At 49.8% G+C, this 19,325-nt stretch overlaps 1 long non-coding RNA gene across 13 annotated transcripts in view; it reads left to right on the forward strand.

The window, feature by feature from the left end:
* Positions 1-19,325, forward strand: part of LOC110138981 (uncharacterized) — a 47,519-nt gene that overhangs the window by 4,686 nt on the left and 23,508 nt on the right. Inside the window, exon 1 of one of the 13 annotated variants that reach the window (XR_011482912.1) lies at positions 247-1,356. The exons of the other annotated variants lie outside the window; for them this stretch is intronic. This is a non-coding gene — a long non-coding RNA (uncharacterized lncRNA). Of the gene's footprint in view, positions 1-246; positions 1,357-19,325 lie in introns of those variants that run through there. 13 annotated transcript variants of the gene reach the window in all.

A 19,325-nucleotide genomic window follows, 5' to 3' on the forward strand; every position in this document is an offset into this window, starting at 1 on the left:
TTCTCCTAAGAGTCAAGAAGAAGGTGGAGATACCCCCGTGAGGAGCCTGGGCACCCCTTAGGGCACAGTCCTCAATCCCACAGAGCTCCACCACCCCCTGTCTCCCTGACCCTGCATTGGACCTAAGCTGCCGCAGTATCTACTCTCCGCCCCCCCACCCCCCGCACCCCCGCCATCCCCCCGTGTGACCTGAACCCAGCAGGCCAAGTCCTGCCCACACAGCACCTTGCCTGTTGGCCAAGGCCTGGAGCCTCCCCTGTGTCCTGCCTTGGTCACCTTGCCAGCAGGACATCGTTCCTGCGGGGTGTGGACCTGTGGGCTGAAGCTTTCTTACTTTCCTCCAGGATGCCTGGTGACAGAGGTGCAGAGTGATGCAAGTGATGACTTGATGAACAGACACGGGAGCACTGGTGTGGTGCTCTTGAGTCAGGCAGCTGTGAGTTCGAATCTTGCCCCTCCCCGCCCCCACTTACTAGCAGTGTGTCCTTGGCAAATGACTTACTGTCTCTGAATCGGTTTCGTTCCAGGTCAGGGTGAGGATTAAACCAGTTAATGTATGTAAACACTTAGGACAGTGCCTGGCACCTGACGGGGCTCAGTAAATGGCCGCTATTGTTATTAGCATCTCGGGCTCTGCCTCAGAGGGTGGCTGTCAGTTGACCTTGGGTTTTCTAGGAGTCCCTGCTTCTTGTCCTGCCCGAGTGCAGTTGTCAGATGTCCTCCCATCGGCAGGATCGTCATCCCATTGAATGAAAGCAGAAAGGGAAGTGGTTGGCCGAGATCACAAGACTGTCTGGTCTTGGAACTTGATGACTCTCTCAGGACTTTTGGCCCCAGGTTTCCTGAGGACCCACTCTCTGCTGTCAGTGGCGTGATAAAGTGGGGTGAGCACTCAGCTTGTGTTCAGGGAGCTTGTGAACAAGCTGGGAGTTGTTCACTCGTGCGGACTTTCCCACACACCTATTAGAAGATGTGGTGCAGGTTTGCGTGAGGCTGAAGAGAGTGGTGATGATGGAGGAAAGAAAGGACACGTGTTGGGGGCACTGAGGGTGGCCTTATCACGTGGGACCCTTGGTGTTGTCCCTGGAGGGGGCTGACGCTCTGGACAGCTTGAGGGGAGGGGCTTATCCAGGTTTCCCAGTTTAGAAGGTGACTGGAATAGCTAGGTCTTCCCATTCCAGAGTCCCTGTCATTTCATTCTGTCATCCAGGGCATTGGCCAGGTCCAGGGCTGAGGCTGCCAAAGAGCAGGAGACTGGACTGGGTGTGAATGGAGCCAGATGCCCATTGGAGGTCGGCGCTGTGAATGCATCCCTCATCTGGCGAGTTTATCTCTGTCCCCTGGAAGTGAAAATGGGTGAGCCAGTGGGATTTTAGTGTTTGTGTGTGTGCTCAAAGGGGCCTCCCCATGATAAGATTGCCTTCTTCTTTGTTGATGTCACTTTGTAATGAGAAAGGGAGCTGAGTGATGATGAGTGTGAGCGTACGTGTGTGCTTAGTCGCTCACAATTCTTAGTCACGTCCAATTCTTTGCAACCCCATGGACTGTAGCCCACCAGGCTCCTCTGTGCATGGGATTTCCCAGGCAAGAATACTGGAGTGGGCTGCTATTTTCTAACCAGGAGATCTTCTTGACCCGGGGATCAAACCCGCATCTCCTATGTCTCCTGCATTGCAGGCGGAGTCTTTACTGCTGAGCCACCAGGAAAGCCCAGTGAGATTGAGACTCAGAACCAAAGAGACCAGAGTTCAAATCCACTGCTAACCAGCAGTGGGATCAGACCAGTCACATGATCTTCCTGTGCCTCAATTTCTACTTCTGTAAACCAGGGGATCTTCCCAACTCTGGGATCGAACCCAGGTCTCCCGCATTGCAGGCAGACTCTTTACCATCTGAGCCACCAGGAAAGCCGCCGGAGGCGCGTAGCATTCCCAGCCTCATGGGAATGGAAAAACGAGAGAAACGGGGAAGGGCAGGCACTTCGCGCAGCGCTTGGGACCAAAGGCAGGCATGGTCCTTGCCTTCTCTGGTCCTATCTCCACTGCCAGTTCATGTCCAGCAGTTTCACAGGCACGCTGGGTGGAATAATGCCTTGGCTATAACGCACTGAGGAAACTCTTCCCTTCCTAGGGTCAAGGGTTGCACTTACTGCAATAAGAGCAAAGGGCTTGGCACAGCCCTGGGGTGCATTGATTCAAGCAGGAAGTATAGTATATCCTTAAGGCTGCCAGGCATGGGGGTTTTGTATCCAGGTGGCAGGTTGAGAATTCAGAGTTTGAAAGTCTCCTGTTTGGGACTAGAACCCTGAGCAGAAGCCTTATACCTCAGCACCTTTGGCAGGTGCTGTGGGAGAAGCTGCTCCCAACTCCGCCCAGTCTGACCGGGGGCAGGTCAGTCACTCTCTCTGGGCGCTCTCATTGCTTCTTCTGTCCAATGAGAGAGCTGGCCTCTAAGATCTCTGGGGGGACTTTCAGATTTACATTCAGGGATATGGGGGTTGTATAGGAAAATGCCCACATCTGTTTTTTTTTTCCCCCTGAGGCAGCTGCTAAGGGCTGGGCATGTGAGCTCACAGTGGGTGCTCAGAGTGTGCTAATTGAATCTCATCGACCAGGGAGAGAATCCACTGAGAGCCCTGCCCTGCTTCTCCTTTCCCCAGAGAACCGGTCCACTGGTCTAGTCACAGCATCCTGTTAGCCCTTTGGGGGCAGGACCCATGGTTCACTCTCCATAGTCAGTAGTTCATTCATTTGTTCTTTTTAATTTTTTAAAAAAAATTTTGAGGAATCCCAATTTACTTATTTTTTTTTAATGAATAATTGTTTTTTTAAAAATATTTATTTTAATGTATTTATTAGGCTGTGCTGGGACTTAGTTTCGGCCCTTGGGATCTTTAGTTGTAGCATTCAAACCCTTAGTTGCAGCATGTTGGATCTAATTCCGTGATCAAGGTTCAAACCTGGGCCCCCTGCATTGGGAGCGTGGAGTCTTAGCCATCGGACCACCAGGGAAGTCCCTCACTCATTTGTTCTAAAACACACAAATGCCGCAGACACACATGCACATAGGGAAATAAAATCTCAGATTACAGACAGATCAAATGAGTATTTTTTTCTCATGGCTCTTAGTCAAAATCCCAAATCTTTAGCCTGGTCTGGCATGACCTGCCCCACTCTCACCCCGAGACTCCAGCCAGAGTGTCCACCCTCAACCTCCCTCAACTTGGGCCTCCGAGTCCCCACAAATGCTCTTCCTCCACTGAACTCACTTCCGCTGTCACCTTGCTGGTTTCTCCTTTGGGCTCAATCTAAAGTCTGCAGAGTCCCTGCCCCAATCCTCCAGGGTCCGCTATTCTCCTTGACAACCCCTCAAGCCTTTTCCTTAATACCATTCACGACAACTTACAATTATATATTTATTGTGGGATTAGTCTTTTTTTTTTGTCTGCCCTGTGTGGTTTGTGGGATTTTTAGTTCCCCAACCAGGGATCGAACCTGGGCCCTCTGCAGTGAGAGCAAGGAGCCCTAACCACCAGATCTCCAGGAAATTCCCAGTATTGTTTCTCCTCCCACCAGGATGTCAGCTTCAGGAACCTCTGGGGATCAGCTGAGTGCCAAGCACACCAGAGGTGCCTGATGAGTGAATGAATGAATGAACACACACAGCCTCATGGAGAAGACAGGAAGCGGGGAGGATTAGAGGAGAGGAGGGAGGCCGAGGATCAGAGCTGGAGACTTGCCCAGGGTCTCTCGAATGATGCAGGCAGGTGTCTTGATTCCAGTCCAGTGCTCTTCCTCCTTTTGGAATGCCGGGCACCTGGAGGGGTAGGCTGGATAGTCTAGACACCTATCTATCAGGGATGGATTTATCAGGGATAGACTGTGAGGGATAGTAGGACACCAAGCCCCTGAGGACCTAGGGCATGGGAGGAGGGGACGGGGCATCTGAGCCAGTTCCCCCGCCAGCTCCACCCCTTCCCCCAGCAGGCAGGAAGGACAGGGCAGCTCTGTCAACTTCAGACACCACCGCCCCAGGGGACCCAGCCCTGAGCCCAAGGAGGCTGAGGGAAAAAACCAGGGGTGTGTGTGTGTGAGGGGGGACAGGAAGCCCTGGGTCTTCCCCTCCTCCCTCCTGCCCCACCCTCCACCCCCATCTCTGGCTGGAGCTGGCAGCCCCAGGCCTTGGCACTAGGGGGATGGGGGTGGGGAAATGGGGGAGAGAAACCCCAGTCTGGCCCAAAGCCTTCCTTCCCCCTCCCCATTTGATTTCTGGCTCTTCGACTGCCCTGGCTGCTCCTGGAAAGCTGGATCCAGGGCCCTGAGAGTAGAAGGACGGAGGGAAAGGGAGCCCTTCCTGCGTGCCTGGCACCGTGTGGACCACCCTCCGGCCCCTGGGCTGGGACATGAGCGGCCTCACTGTGAGGTCCGGCTCTGCAGGGAACTGCGGTGTGACCTTGGGTGGGGCACAGCCCAGCTCTGACCACCAGCCTTGCCCACATCTGTCAGTGTGGCCCAAAGCGCATCGGCGAGTTTGTTCTAAGTACTGATTCCCAGGTCCTAATTTGAGCTGTAGATTTGGGTGGGATTTCTTTTTCAAAGCACCCACTGTGATTGTGCTACAGCTGGTGGGGGAACTATTAGAATAGAGGGTCTCGGAGGCCCCATCCTCAGCCTCAAAGCTCCTGCCTCTTGGGAAGGCTGGGCCCCTGGACTTCCATGGTGCCTTCCTCCCTGCTGTGTCCTGAGCAGGCATGCCTTGGGCCCTCTGAAGCGAAGGGCTGAGTCCTCCTGTGTGGCGCTGGAGCACTGGAGGTAGACCTGCGGGAAATGCAGAGGAGCCGAGGAGGGGCCTGAGCAGTGCGGCCATCTCCCCGCCCCCCAGCCCCTCTGTTTCCTCATGATCTTAGCTTTTTCCCTTTTTCTCTTCTGTTACTGCCTCATCCACGGCCCTGTTTTTCTGTCTGCCTGGATTTCCTTCTCTCCCTCCATTCATTTCAGTTCAGTTCAGTAGCTCAGTCGTGTCCAACTCTTGTAGACCCAATGGACTGCAGCACACCAGCCCTCCTGTCCATCACCAACTCCCAGAGCTTACTCAAACTTATGTCCATTGAGTAGGTGATGCCATCCAACCATCTCATCCTCTGTTGTCCCCTTCTCCTGACTTTCATCTTTCCAAGCATCAGGATCTTTTCCAATGAGTCAGTTCTTCGCATCATGTGGCCAAAGTATTGGAGTTTCAGCTTCAGCATCTGTCCTTCCAATGAATATTCAGGACTGATTTCCTTTAGGATGGACTGGTTGGATCTCCTAGCTGTCCAAGGGACTCTCCAGAGTCTTCTCTAACACTACAATCTGCCTGTATTTCCTTCTCTTCCTCCATTACTTCAGCTTTTTTTCTTTCCATCTGCAGGCCCCATCTCTGGGAGGCTCCGTCATTTTGACCCCGAAGTTGGTGGTTCTGTCTCAGTGTTCTTGCCTTTCTGGCCTTCTTTGTCCCGCTGGCATCTTGTCTGACCTCAATTGGACGACTCTCTCTCTCCAGCACCCAGCCTGGCTCTCAGACTCTCATCTTTCTCTGTCTCTGTCTGTTTCTCATCTTCCCCCACCATCCCTCACCTGCCCTGTCCCTTTGTACCAGGAAGTGTGTGGGGGGCGGCGGGGGGAGGAGGTGTTGCCAGTGGGTGGAGGGCCCTGGGAAAATGAGAAAGATGGGGAGAAGCAACTTAGGCGGAGATTTGTACAGAGCAGCTCTTGAGGCTGAGGGTGCGAGGCTTCCTGTCCCGACCTTCAGGGTCCTCCCCACCTGGCTCCACGCCACCTTGCCTGGTCCACCCCCATGCCCTGGGCCCTTTGCTGCTCCCTCAGGCCTGTGCTAGGACTGTCTCCCTCTTCCTGTTTCCAGGTCTAGGGCCCGTCTCCCTTCCCCCCAGCCACACTGAGCTGGGAGGGGGACTGGCAGGAGATGGGGCTGGAGGATGAGTTGATGAGTTCAGGCCTTCCTGGAGCCGTCCTCACTGAGTCAGACCCAAGGATTTGTACCTGATCCTGGGGCAAGAGGTGAAGGTTGCAGATACTTGTAGCAGAGCTGGTGTTTGGATCCCTTTGTGTGTTAGTTTTTCAGCGCTCAGAGAGTCAAGCTGATTTGCTCAAAGTCACGCAGCAGGCCCATGGAATTGGGACAATGGCAGTGGGAAGGTGGAAGGTGGAAATGGAGGGGAATGGGGAAGGGAACAGTGTCTTGGTCCAGAAACCAGGGACTTGGGGACAAGGCTGTGCCATGGACTTGCAGAGGGATAGGACCATGCTCTCCTCCCTCTGGGCCTTAGTTTCCCCATCTGAGCAGTGAGGGCTAGGCTCGATGGCTGGTGCAGTGTTTCCCACTCTCATTGTCTAAACTGGTAGGTGTGGGGGTAGGGTAGGAACAGGGAAGGAAGAGATGGTGGGTTTTGACTCAACAGACCAGTTCCTCCCTGTCCTCCAGGCTCGGAGGATCAAAAGAGGCCACGGGCACCTCTTGTCTCTCCTCAGTGACCTGCCAGGACAGGTGGCGTCTGGCCTCCAGTGCTGTTAACCCCCTCGAGGCCGGGGTGGGACCAAGGGCCCATGCCTTCCAGCTGCCCCTTGAAGGAGCCTCTCTGGGGACTAGGGACGTCAGGCTGGCCCCGGCAGGCGGGGTGGGGGGAGGGAGACTGTAGACCCTGGACCTCCCACACTTCGGTGGAAAGGCCTTCTGGCCACCAGGGTCTGGCAAGAGCCCTCAGGCAAGGGGCTGGGGTCAGTCTCCCCCAGAAAGTTTGCGGTGGCCCTGCTCTCCCATCATGGGGATGTCTCTCCAGGAGCCCCTGTTTCTCCTCGACATCCTCTCTGCACCCCACCCCCTGCCGGCCCCTTGGCCCTGGGTGTGGGGACATGCAGAGAGGAGCGGCCAGGAGAAGGGTTAAGTCAGAGACTCTTGGGATGGCTTTGGCCACGGCGATTCCTCCGGGAGAGGAGAACAAGGGGCCCTTTCTGTGTGTGGGAATTAATAGCAAAGAGTCATCTGGGGTGTCATTCAAGCCCTGATCGGCTCCCAGAGGAATGCAAGGGAGAGAGAGAGAGTAAAGGAGTTGGGGTGGGTGGGTGGGGGGGTGGTGGAGATGAGGCCTGAGGCAGAGATGTCAGAGGAAGGGCAGCAGGGTCCGGCTGGGAACCGGAGCCAGTCCTGGCGGGAGGGTCCGCCGCCCTAAGATGAAGTCCTGCTTTTCGTTACAGATGTGCCCCTCAGCCTGAAGACCTCCCCGCCCCTCCACCCCGCTCCACCTTCCCTCGCCAAGGGTCTCCTCCTTCTGTCTTCCCTCTCTCCCAGAATGGCAGTACCCTGTACCCCCACGTGACTGTCTCCCTCGAGCCCTGGAGCTCAGCCCGGGCCGTGGGCCTGTCAGGGCGGGCCTTCGGGCCTGCTCTCCGGGTGTCCCTGGTCCACGCCCGCGCCCGCCTGAGGGTCCCTGGTGTGGCGTTCCGTCTGGGAACAGCCCCGAGGCCGGTGCCGTGGAGTGCCGGCCTGGGGTCCTGTGGCCCGGCTCCGGGTCCCCTTCAGACACATTCCTGCCTGGTGACAGCAGGCACCTTTGGCCGCGTGCTTGTGGCGGGCACCGGGGCACTTAAGTCACCACAAGGCCACAGCCTCCCTGCTCTGTGTCAGCCTCAGCCCGTGGCCCGTGGGCCTGCAGGCCTCTGAGACGTCCTGAATGTCACAGCCCGAGGAAGGGCCTTGGGGCAGCTCCAGGTCAGACCCCTGGTTTAGCAGACCTGCAGGCTGAGGCCCAAGGAGACACCACCTGCCCCCTGGGTCACGTCCCTCTCAGCCCAGTGCTCTGACCCCACCCCACTGAGCGCCTCCCAGGCCACTGGGCAGCAGCTGTGGGCTTTGGGGCCGTCAGAGCAGGGGATCTGCTTCCTCCTTGTGTGACGGGGGCAGAGCTCCTTAGTCTCTTGAGCCTGGAGGGGGGGGTCTCATCTGTAAATGGGGTCCTGGAACACTCACCTGAAAGCTTTGCTGTGAAGTGAGAGGAGGTGACAGGTGTATAGTGCCTGACACAACGGAGGCTGCTGAGAGCTGTTGCTGTTTGTATTGTGATTATCACTGTTTTTGGCGGTCTGGGCGACATCCACTGCCCTTGGCTGAAATCCAGTCCAGGCAGGCTGCGTGCATCTTCTCGGGTGAGTCTTAGGAGTCCCATGGTCACCGCTCCTGGGCTGTGGTTTCGGTGGGGGTGAGATTCCCAGCCCCCAAGCCTCCTGGTGCCAGCATCATTTCCACACCTGGTGACTCACCCTGCGGGTCCTGCTGGGACTTGGTTCCTCTCCGCCTGATAGCCAGGTGCGGGGACAGAGTGTGCGGCTGCCGTGGGAGCTCTGGAAAGCTCTGGGCCTCTGTCTCTCCTCTGTAACAGGGCCAGCCTCCTCACCGTGGTAGCCTCTGGGCATGTTGAAGCTGAAGGGATCTTAGAAGTTGTCCGGTTGGATCCTCTTATGGTAGAGGTGGGAAATGGAGGTTCAAGAAAGAGGTCTTTCTGAGGGATTGAGAGTTGAACTGAACTCCCAGGCCCCTCTGTGTTGGGTTCGAGTCTGGACTCCTGGGTCCTGGCCCCAACTCTGCCTTGAGGAGCCAAGGGGGCCTGGAAAATTCCTTTACCCCTAGCTGGGATGGAGAGAGGGTCAACTGAAAGAAAGGAGGGGGAGCCTTTTGCAAACTGTAAAGTGCTCCATATCGGGGAGGTTCTCAGGAGCTGGCCTAGAGGTCCAGGGAGGAGGGCAGCAGGTGGGCAGGCCTGTCTCTGTGCTCTTCTGCAAACCCCGTGTAGTGGCCTAGGGTCCAGAGGCTGCTGGACCAGTCTACAGACTGGTAGAGCAGAGGGGGCAGCCCAGGCGTTCCCTGCCCAGCCTGGGAGGTGGGCCCGGTGTTTGAAGGTGACATTCTCCAACATCCTCAAAGGGAAGGCAGGCAGACGAGGTCTCTCTGCTCTGGGCTCAGTCCCTGCCCTTGAGGAGCTCACAGCTCCTTGACCACCACTCATTCAATCCCATAAACCTTTCCTGAGCATTAGGCATGGTGCTGAGTGCTAATGGCATTCATTATTTTAGTTCTAGTTCTCAGCCTGGTGCTCAGCTCATGGTACTCAGGAAAGGTCTATGGGATGGAAGCGGGTGATGGTTGGGACAACCTCTCTAGTGGCAGGATGGAATATATAGGTGGAGGCAAGGTCTGCAGCTTGCCTGGAAGCACAGTGATGGACGTAGAGTGAGTGAGGAGTGATAGTGGACCCTGTGCCCAACGAGGGAGGGGTGGGGAGGGAGGTTGAGAACAGCGAGTCAGACAGTCCTGAGTTCATGGCCTCACTCTGCGAGCTCCTACTTGCAAACGAGCTCCCTGCTCTGAGCCTCATTTTCTTTATCTGTCAGATGGGGATAATAGGATCTATGTCACAGAGTCATCCTGAGGCTCCAGAGAGGTAACATGTGCAGGTTTTCAAGAGCATGCACGCTGGACACTCACACAGTGTGATGTGAACAGAGGTCTTTGGGGAGAATGGATATAAATTACAGAAATATGTTATAAAAATGCAGTTGACAGGTACAGAAGTAAATGCAAGTTGCGTTGTCTTAGATTCATAGAGACGAAAGATAGATTTTTAGGGGAATTCATGAATTTACCCATTCTATGGACAGTGCCTGAGTGCCTGCTCTGTACTGGCTGGCTGCAGGCCATACAGAGAGAAATTAGGCACTGTGTTGACGCTGAGGTTCATGGTCCTAAGGAGGACATAGGTAGATAAACACCTAGTTCACTGCACCCAATACATGGGCAGCACTGGGCGGGGTAACAGCACCACGGGAATCATCTTAACTTTTGGGAGGAAAGGCTTTTTTCTTTCCAGTTTTTCTTTGCTGCACTCTGCAGTGTGGGCATCCTAGTTCCCTGACCAGGGCTCAAACCCACGCCCCCTGATTGGCAGTGCGGAGTCTTAACCACTGGATGGCCAGGGAAGGCCCTGGAAGGCTTTTTATTGACCCATAAAGTGTTTGAGAGCTAAAGAAAAAAATCACTAGCTTCAAAGTATGTAAAGGAACAAAAAATGGGGAAATTAATCAAAATTTCAAATGAAGAATTACAAGCATCCTTTAAAAACTTGTTTAAAGCCAAATGATGATATTTAGTATGTAACATGAGTCCATTTTAATGTGTTTGATTATGCTGTGGGATCAGTCTGGTACCTATGAGGGTCTGATGAAATAATTCTACACACCAGGAATTGAGGGTGCTCAGCAAAGGGAGCTGTCTGATTGTCTGGGGGCAATCAAGGACGGCTTCTCAGTGGAAGTGATATTTGGGGCAAACCTGAGAGAGAGAGGAGGGGTTGAACAGAGGGAAAAGCAGCCTGATGGTAATTGAAGGAGCTGCATAAGCAAAGGTACAAAGGAAGCATGTGAAGAATTTGGGAGAAGAGCAAGATGTTTTGGTTTTAGGGTATGGAGAACAAGCGAAGGTCCAGAGTGACACCAAGAAGGTTGACAGGACACTATCTTGAGGACATTGGGGAGCCAAAGAGAAGGTTTAGGAAGGAGAAGGGGTGGTGACATGGTCATGGGCTGTGTTGGGTCTTTGGTGCTGTGCACAGGCCTTCCCTAGTTATGGTGCGGGGGCTTCTTATTGCGGTGGCTTCTCTCGTTACAGAGCACGGGCTCTAGGGCACATGGGCTTCAGTAGTTGGCGTACGCAGGCTCAATAGTTGCAGTGCTTGGGCTAAATAATTGTGGCCCATGGGTTTAGTTGCCCTACAGCATATGGGATCTCAGTTCCTGGACCAGGGATCAAACCCATGCCCCCTACATTGGCAGGCAGATTCTTAATCACCAGACCATCAGAGAAGTCCCCAGAGTGTTTTTTAAAGTTCACTCTCAAAGCATCATGAAAGATGCATGCTGTGTGGAGGCGAGGGAGGTGCTAGAGGAGAATAGAGGCAGGAAGGCCAGTTGGAAAGCTGAGGTGTTAATCCCAGTGAGAGATGAGGACTTGTGCTGGGCAGGGTCAAGATGGGGAGAGAAGAAGAGGAGAGATTTGGGAAGTAATCAGGCAGTGATTGGAGTGAAAGATGCTGGAAACAGGTGGCGTACCAACATCTGCTGAGACTTCTGTGAGTCTGACATTTTCATGGTGTATCTCCTGGCTGAATCCCCTTAAGAGGAGGCGGACTTCTCTTAATGGAAATCTGCATTGTGTGATCCTTCAACTAACCATAGTCCTATGTGCCCTCCTTTTTTTAAAATGTCAAAAAAAAAAAGCCCACATGTAAATGATATACAGACAAACTAGAAAATATAGAGAAGCAAAAACAAGAAAGTAAAACTTACTCTTAATTCCATCCTTTGGAGAGTGGTAACAATTTGGTATAAATGTTTCTAAACTTTTATCCCTGTGTGTGTGCAACTAAGTGTACATCTGAACTTTCCTGTGTGTTTGTCTGCCTGAGCAGTTCAGTGCACAGTAGATGGGCTTGTCTTTAGGTGGAGGACAAGGTCGATGTTTGGGGTTCATCTCTGTACCGTGTGGCTCTGAGTGTTTGGGTTTCCATCAGCTTCATGGACAGCAAGCTGTTCTAGAAAAACAACTTTTTACTCACTGCATCTGTCAGGGACTGAGAGAAGCTGGGTCAAGTTCCTTATACTTTTTTTTGTCTGTTTTTTTAACACACATTTACCCTGTCACTTTACTTTTTAATTTAATTTGTAAATTATTTTTTGGCTGCATTGCACTTGGGATTTTAATTCCCCTACCAGGGGTCAAACCTGTGCCCACTGCAATGGAAGTGGGGAGTCTTAATTGGATCTGCCAGGGAATTCTCCCTTATTCTTAGCATACTTGAATTTCTCCTTGAATCTTCTATAGTTTCCACTTTATAGATGTTGACACTGTGTTATTTGATGCATAAATATTTATATTTTTATATCTTTGTGTTTTAGTTTTAGCTTTTTAAAGTCTACTTTCTCATCGTTTTTTAATGGTCTTTGACCTAAATTTAACTTAGTCAGATCATAAGGTTGTAAGCCCTGGTCATCTGTGTTTTCTTTTTTTTTTCCATTTATTTTTATTAGTTGGAGGCTAATTACTTTACAATATTGTAGTGGTTTTTGTCATACATTGACATGAATCAGCCATGGATTTACATATATTCCCCATCCCAATCCCCCCTCCCACCTCCCTCTGGGTCTTCCCAGTACACCAGGCCCAAGCACTTGTCTCATGCATCCAGCCTGGGCTGGTGATCTGCTTCACCCTAGATAATATACATGTTTCGATGCTGTTCTCTCGAAACATCCCACCCTCGCCTTCTCCCACAGAGTCCAAAAGTCTGTTCTGTACATCAGTGTCTCTTTTTCTGTTTTGCATATAGGGTTATCATTACCACCTTTCTAAATTCCATATATATGCGTTAGTATACTGTATTGGTCTTTATCTTTCTGGCTTACTTCACTCTGTATAATGGGCTCCAGTTTCATCCATCTCATTAGAACTGATTCAAATGAATTCTTTTTAATGCAATCTGTGTTTTCTTGGTATGCCTTCACCATCAGCGAACAAATATGTACTATAGATATTTAAACGTTTGAACTCCAGAGGCCAATAGAACTGAGTTGGAATCCTGATTCTGATACTTGTTGGATGTGTTACCAAGTCCCTTAAAGTTTCAAATCTTCATTTAAAATATTTATTTACTTACTTGACTGCATTGACTCTTAGTTGCATCACTCAGGATCTTTCATTGCAGTGCACGGGCTCTGTAGCTCGGGCCTGGGCTTCTCTCTAGTTGTGGTGGGCTGGTTTAGCTGCACTGCGGCATGTAGGATTTTAGCTCCCTGCCCAGGGATCGAACCTGTGTCCCCTGCATTGGAAGGCAGATTCTTAACCACTGGACCACCAGGGAAGTCCCTAAATCTTCATTAAAAAAATTTTTTTAAAGTAATTTATTTATTTGACTGCATTGGGTCTTAGTTGTGGCATGCAGGATCTGGTTCTCAGACCAGGGATCGAACCCGGCCGCCTGCATTGGGAGTGCACAGCCTTAGCCACTGGACCACCAGGGAAGTCCCCAAATCTTCATTTTTAATGAAAGAGACTCATAAGAACTACACAGGATTGTTGTGACTGAAGGAGATAAGTCCAGCATTAAAAATAAAAGATTGTCATGAGTGGGCACCCGCTGTCTCAGGGCCTTGTACTGAGGGCAGTCCGGGAATTTCTAAGCAGCCACTTCCAGGGCCCATGGGGCACGAGCATATTCACACGCAGAGCTGATCACAGTGCCAGGTGGGGCACCCGGTTTCTACAGGAGTGGCCGGGGGAAGGGCTGCTGGAGCGCTGAGAATGGAGGCAAGCAGCCCAAAGGTCTTAGGGGAAGACCGAAGGCTCGAAAAATCTGGAAGGAACTTGGATTTTACCAGTCACAACGCTCCATTTTTCACTGAATTAAACAGAGCAGTTCAGAGAGGGCCAAGGATATGTCTGAGGTCACCAGTGGGGAGCAGCAACTTGAGTCCTTGAGCTTGACTCCTGACTTGAGGTCCAGCACCCAGCGCCAGGCACCCCGGGACCCCGCTTGGAGCAATATCACAGCAGGGACCATGTCTTCGGCAGGCCACCCCCCTCCGACCCCTTCCAGCACCTGTCCTGGACTGCACCTGGGTGGGGGGCACCTCCCAAGGGGGTGGCAGGTAGAGGGGAGCAGGTGCAGGGACAGGGAAGACCCTGAGAAGCGGGCAGGGTGGCTGCCAGGCAGGAGGGGCACCCAGCTGCAGGGACTGGAGTCCTGACCCGTGAGGATGAGCCGGAAAGAGGAAGGCCCGGGGCTCAGATGAGGTGGGAGAGGTGCAGGAGCCAGGGAGAGAGAAGGAGGAAGCCGGAGAACCTGGGGGTCAGAGGAGGGGGTCAGACCCAGCTCAAACTGTGGGGCACCCCCAGTGCCTCCCAACCCTGCTCCCACAACCCCAAGATGAGGGTGGGGATGATGCCTCCTGGGGGTCCATGTGGGGGGGCAAAGGGCAGAGCTGCCTCCATGGGTCCTCTGGTTCCCAAGAAGCTGGGCCCGAGGCCCTCTGCTCCTTCCAGGGACCGTGCACACAGGGCCTGTAAATACTTGCTGAATAGCGAAGCGTGAACACACGACTGCCTGAATGAGGGGCAGAGGGAAACTAGTTCTAGCCAAGGCCAGTTTCTGTCCTGAGGACTTGGAGAATTACAGCCCTGTCGGCTCCCCGTGACTCGTGGGCAGGATGGAGCCCCACTCGGAGTGTGGCCTGCGTGCTGCCCACTTACCTGCAGGGCCCTGCCCCCTTTCTATCGAAGACATTTGTTGTTGTTGTTTTAATCTTATAAAGAGCTTGAAATTATTTATTTCCTTATTTATTTGCCATGCCACGAGGCATACGGGATCTTCGTTCCCCGACCAGGGATCAAGCTCCCGCCCACTGCAGTAGAAGCACAAAATCTTGACTCCTAGACCACCAGGGAAGTCCCAAGTGGTTTATATTTTCTGGACCCTTCTACTCTCCCTCACGTTCCTCTTGGACCGAGGCAGAGAGAAGACCAAGAGGAAACCAGGAAGGGTTCTGATTGTTGTTATAAGATCTGGTTCAACCTCTGGAACTGGGGTGGGGGCAGGGCCTGGACTGCCGTGGTTGGGAGGAATCGGGTTGTAGCTGTCAGGACAGCTGTGACCTGGTGAGCCGGCCACTGGGTAGGAGGTGGCAGAGCACCGGCTTACCTGCAAGGCTCTGGAGAAACTCTGGGCATGCTTCACCTCCCTTCAGTTTTCCCATCTGTAAAGTGGGAAATATATAGCACCACTTCTGGAGGTCACTATGATCTATGAAAAGCACTTAGAACTCCTGGAATGCAATAAACATTCCTTTAACAAACATCTATGGAACACCTACTCGGGATCCTCAGATTAAATCAGGGAACTGTAAAAAAAATACAAACTCCAATCAAGGGAAACAAAGCCCCAAATAAGTGAATTCTATATGGTGTGATAAGGTGAAAGGGGTGTCACAAGTAGGGGGAAGGATGGCCCACAGCTTTAAGCAGGGCCATTAAGGCAGGCCTCACTAAGTGAAGACCTGAGGTTTCCGGGGTAGTTGAGCATAGGGGTCTCTGGAAAGAACATTCCAGACAGAAGGAGCAGTCAGGGCACAGGTAATTCAGAGGACAGGCAGATTCCTGGCTGTGTTTGTTTTTCCTTTTTAAAAATTACTGTGTTTTAACATCTTTATTGAGGTGTAGTTAACATACAATGGGCTTCCTTGGTGGCTCAGATGGTAAAGAATCCACCTGCAATGAGAGACCTGGGTTCGATCCCTGGGTTGGAAAGATCCCCTAGAGGAGGGCATGGCAACCCACTCCAGTATTCTTGCCTGGAGAATCTCATGGACAGAGAAGCCTGGTGGGCTACAGTCCATGGGATTGCAAAGAGTCAGACACTGCTGAGCGACTAACATACAATAAACTGCATGTTTTTGAAATGTGCACTTTGATGAGTTTTGACACATCCATACACACACGTCAAACCATCACCACGGTCAAGAAAATAACATATTTGGGGTCTTGCCTTCCAATGCAGTGGGACTAGGTCTGATCCCTGGTCAGCCTCACTGGGTCCACCACATGTCCTCTGACTTACCTCAGCGGCTTCCTCACTGGTCTCCTGCTTCTGCCTGGCTCCTCGGGCGGGTCTCAGACCTCCTCACTCGCTGCTCCTGTCCCTCCGGTGCTCAGGCGCACTCCCCACCTTAGGGCCTGTGTCCTGACTGCTCCTTCTGCCCAGTAACTAAGCCCGAGTGCTGCAGGGATGAGCCCTCGTGCCGTAAAGAGCTGACGTAGCAAAATAAAATTCTGTCCTGTCCTTTGAAAGAAAGAAGATAATATATTCATCACCCACGAAACTTTCCTCCTGTCCCTTGGTCATCCTTTCCTCCACTTCCACCCCATCCCCAGGCAACCCTGATCTGCTTCTGTACCTGTAGATTAATTTTTATTTTTTAGAGTTGTATGTAAATGGGATCATACAGTATGTGCTCTTTTTTTTTTTTGTCTTGGCTTCATTCACTCAACTTAATTGTTTTGAGTTTATCCATGTCACTGTGTATATCGACAGCTTATCCTTTTTATCACTGAAGAATATTCCATTGTATGGATAGACCACAATTTGTTTATCCGTTCACCTGTTGATGGACGTTTGAGCTGTTTCCAGATTTTGCCTATTACAAATAAAGCTACTGTGAACATTCATGTAAAGTCATTGTGTACATATGTTTCCATTTCTAGTAGGTAAATACTGGGAGTGGAATGTCTGGGTTGTGTGCAAGGTGTATATTTAACTTTTTAAGAAGCCAGCAAATCATTTTCCCAGGTGGTTGTACCATTTTACATTCTCCCTGGCAGAGTATGAGAGTTTGACTTCCTCCACAGACTTGGTATGATCAGTCTTTTTTTTTTTTTTAATTAAAAAATTTTAAAAAGTTGGCTGCTCCGGGTCTTCATTGCAATGCAGGTGGGGTTTCTCTAGTTGCAGATCACAGGCTCTAGAGTGCCTGGGCACTTTGGTTGTGGCATGAAGCTTAGTTGCTCTGAGACATGTGGGATCTTAGTTTCCTGACTTGCATCCTCTGCTTTGGATCAAACCTGCATCCCCTGCCTTGGAAGGCAGATTCTTAACCACTGGACCAACAGGGAAGTCCCTGGTCAGTTTTTTTGAAAAAAATATTTATTTATTGGCCACGCCAGGTCTTAGTTGAGGCATTTCGGATCTAGTTCCTTGCCCAAGAATTGAACCTGGGCCCCCTGCCCTGGGAGCATGGGAGTCTTAGCCACTAGACCACCAGGGAAGTCCCTCTGGTCAGTTTTTCAAATGATGATTTTAACCATCTAGTAAATGTGTAGTGACTTTAATTTGCATTTCCCTAGTGACGAATCATGAACTTCTTTTCATGTACTTATTTGCCACCTGCATATCTTCTTTGGTGAAGTGTCTCTTCAAATCTTTTGCCCATTTTAAAAATGGGGTTTATTTTCTTATTATTGAGTTTGGAGTGCTCTTCATTTATTCTGATTACAGTTCTTTGTTAGTATACAACTTGCAAATATTTTTCTCCAAGTTTTTGGCCTGTGAAGATGTCTTTAGATGAACAAAATTTTTAAGTTTTGAAGAAATCCAATTTATCATTTTTTTTCTTATGGGTTGTGCATTTAACATTGTACCTAGGAAATCTTTGCCTGACTAGGGTCCCCAAGATTTTCTCCTATATTCTCTTCTAGAAGTTTTACAGTGATCTGTTTGGAGGTATTGAGGTTTTTGTTTTTCTTCTGCAAATGGCTATTCAATTGTTTGAGTACCATTTGTAGAAAAGACTCTCCTTTCCCTGATGATTCGTCTTGATTGTGCACCTTTGTTGAAAATCAATTGACCATATGTGTGCGTCTGTTCTTGAGCTCTCTATTTTTCCTATTCATGTTTTTCTTTATGCTAATACCACAGTGTCTTGACTATTGTAGCCTTATAATAAGTCTTGAGATCAGGCAGTATAATTCTTCTGACTTTGTTCTTTTATAAATTGTTTTGACTATTTAGATTCTTTGAATTTCCATATAAATTTTAGAATCAGCTTGTTAATTTCTCCAAAATAGCTTGTTGGGATTTTTACTAGGATTTGATTAAATCTATAGAGCAGTTTTTGGGGGAAATGATATCGCAATAATATTGAGACTTTTAATCCAGGAATGTGTTATATTTCTCCATCTATGTCTTCTCTAATTTCTCCTGACAATGTTTTATAGATTTCACATTTTGTCCAATTTATCCCTAAGCATTTTGTGTTTTATGCTATATTAAATGATATGATTAAAAAACTTTTTAGTTTGAAATAATTTTAGACTTACAGAAGAGTTGTAAAGACACTACAAAGAGCCCCTGTGTATCCTTCATCCAGTTTCCTCTAATGCCTGTTTTTGTTCCAAGATCCAGGTCAGGATCCCACATCGCATTTAATTGTCATGTCTCCTTAGTCCTCTCCCATTTGTGACAATTTCTCAGGAATCTTTCCTTTCATGACCTCAACATTTTTGAACAATACTGGTCAGACATTCTGTAGAATATCCCTCAATTTGGTTATTTCTGATATTTTCTTGTTATTAATCTGAAAGTATGAATTTTGGGGAAAAACACTACAGGGGGCAGTCCCCTTCTCATCACATCATATTAGGTGTATGTGCATGCTAAGTCACTTCTGTTGTGTCCGACTCTTTGTGACCCCATGGACTGTAGCCCCCCAGACTCCTCTGTCCATGGCATTCTCCAGGCAAGAATGCTGGAGTGGGTTTCCATGTCCTTCTCCAAGAGGATCTTTTTGACCCAGTGATCAAACCCTCATCTCTTATATCTCTTGCATTGGCAGGTAATTTCTTTACCACTAGCACCATCTGAAAAGCCCCTCATATTAAGGATAACATGATATTGATATGGCTTTGTTAATGGTGACGTTAACTTTGACTCCTTGGTTTAAGTTGTGTTTGCCAGGCTCTTCCATTATAAGGATACTGTTTTCCCTTTTCATACTCTATTAGAAGTGAGTCAGTAAGTCTGGCTGACAGTTAGGAGATGGAAATTAAGCTTTACTTCCAGCATGACCTGGATGGGAGACCTGGGGTCCATCCCTGGGTTGGGAAGATCCTCTGGAGAAGGGAAAGGCTTCAGTATTCTGGCCTGGAGAATTCCACAGACTTTATAGTCTATGGGGTTGCAAAGAGTCGGACACTACTGAGCAACTTTCACTTTCACGCACAGCAGAGTTTATTCTAGACTTTCCCTATTACTTATTTGTAATTTGTTTCTCTAACAGAGAGAAATAGAGCTCTTATTATCTATAGTATATTTATCTATTTGTTCAAACAATGTACATATAAAACAGCCTCAGAATTACTAACCCATGCCTTGTAAAAAACAAATTCACCAACTAATATATAGTATTTATACACAGCTCCTTTTTTCTCTCGCTTTACAGTGTCTAGTGAAAACACCATTGTATGAAGTTCCTTAGGTCAGGTCTTCTCTACTTCTTAAGTGTTATTATATCATGAATTTATAATATGAATTTATCCCTATTTCATATTTTATAGTTTTATTTTAAATGGAAAATCTTGAAACTTCTACTGTTTTAATGGTATATAAAAATACAGTTGATTTTTTTTGTATATTGATGTATTTTGCAACCTTGCTTAACTCCATAACTTTTTATAGT

The sequence above is a fragment of the Odocoileus virginianus genome, chromosome 23 (assembly GCF_023699985.2).
Source record: "Odocoileus virginianus isolate 20LAN1187 ecotype Illinois chromosome 23, Ovbor_1.2, whole genome shotgun sequence".
Lineage (NCBI taxonomy): Eukaryota > Metazoa > Chordata > Mammalia > Artiodactyla > Cervidae > Odocoileus > Odocoileus virginianus.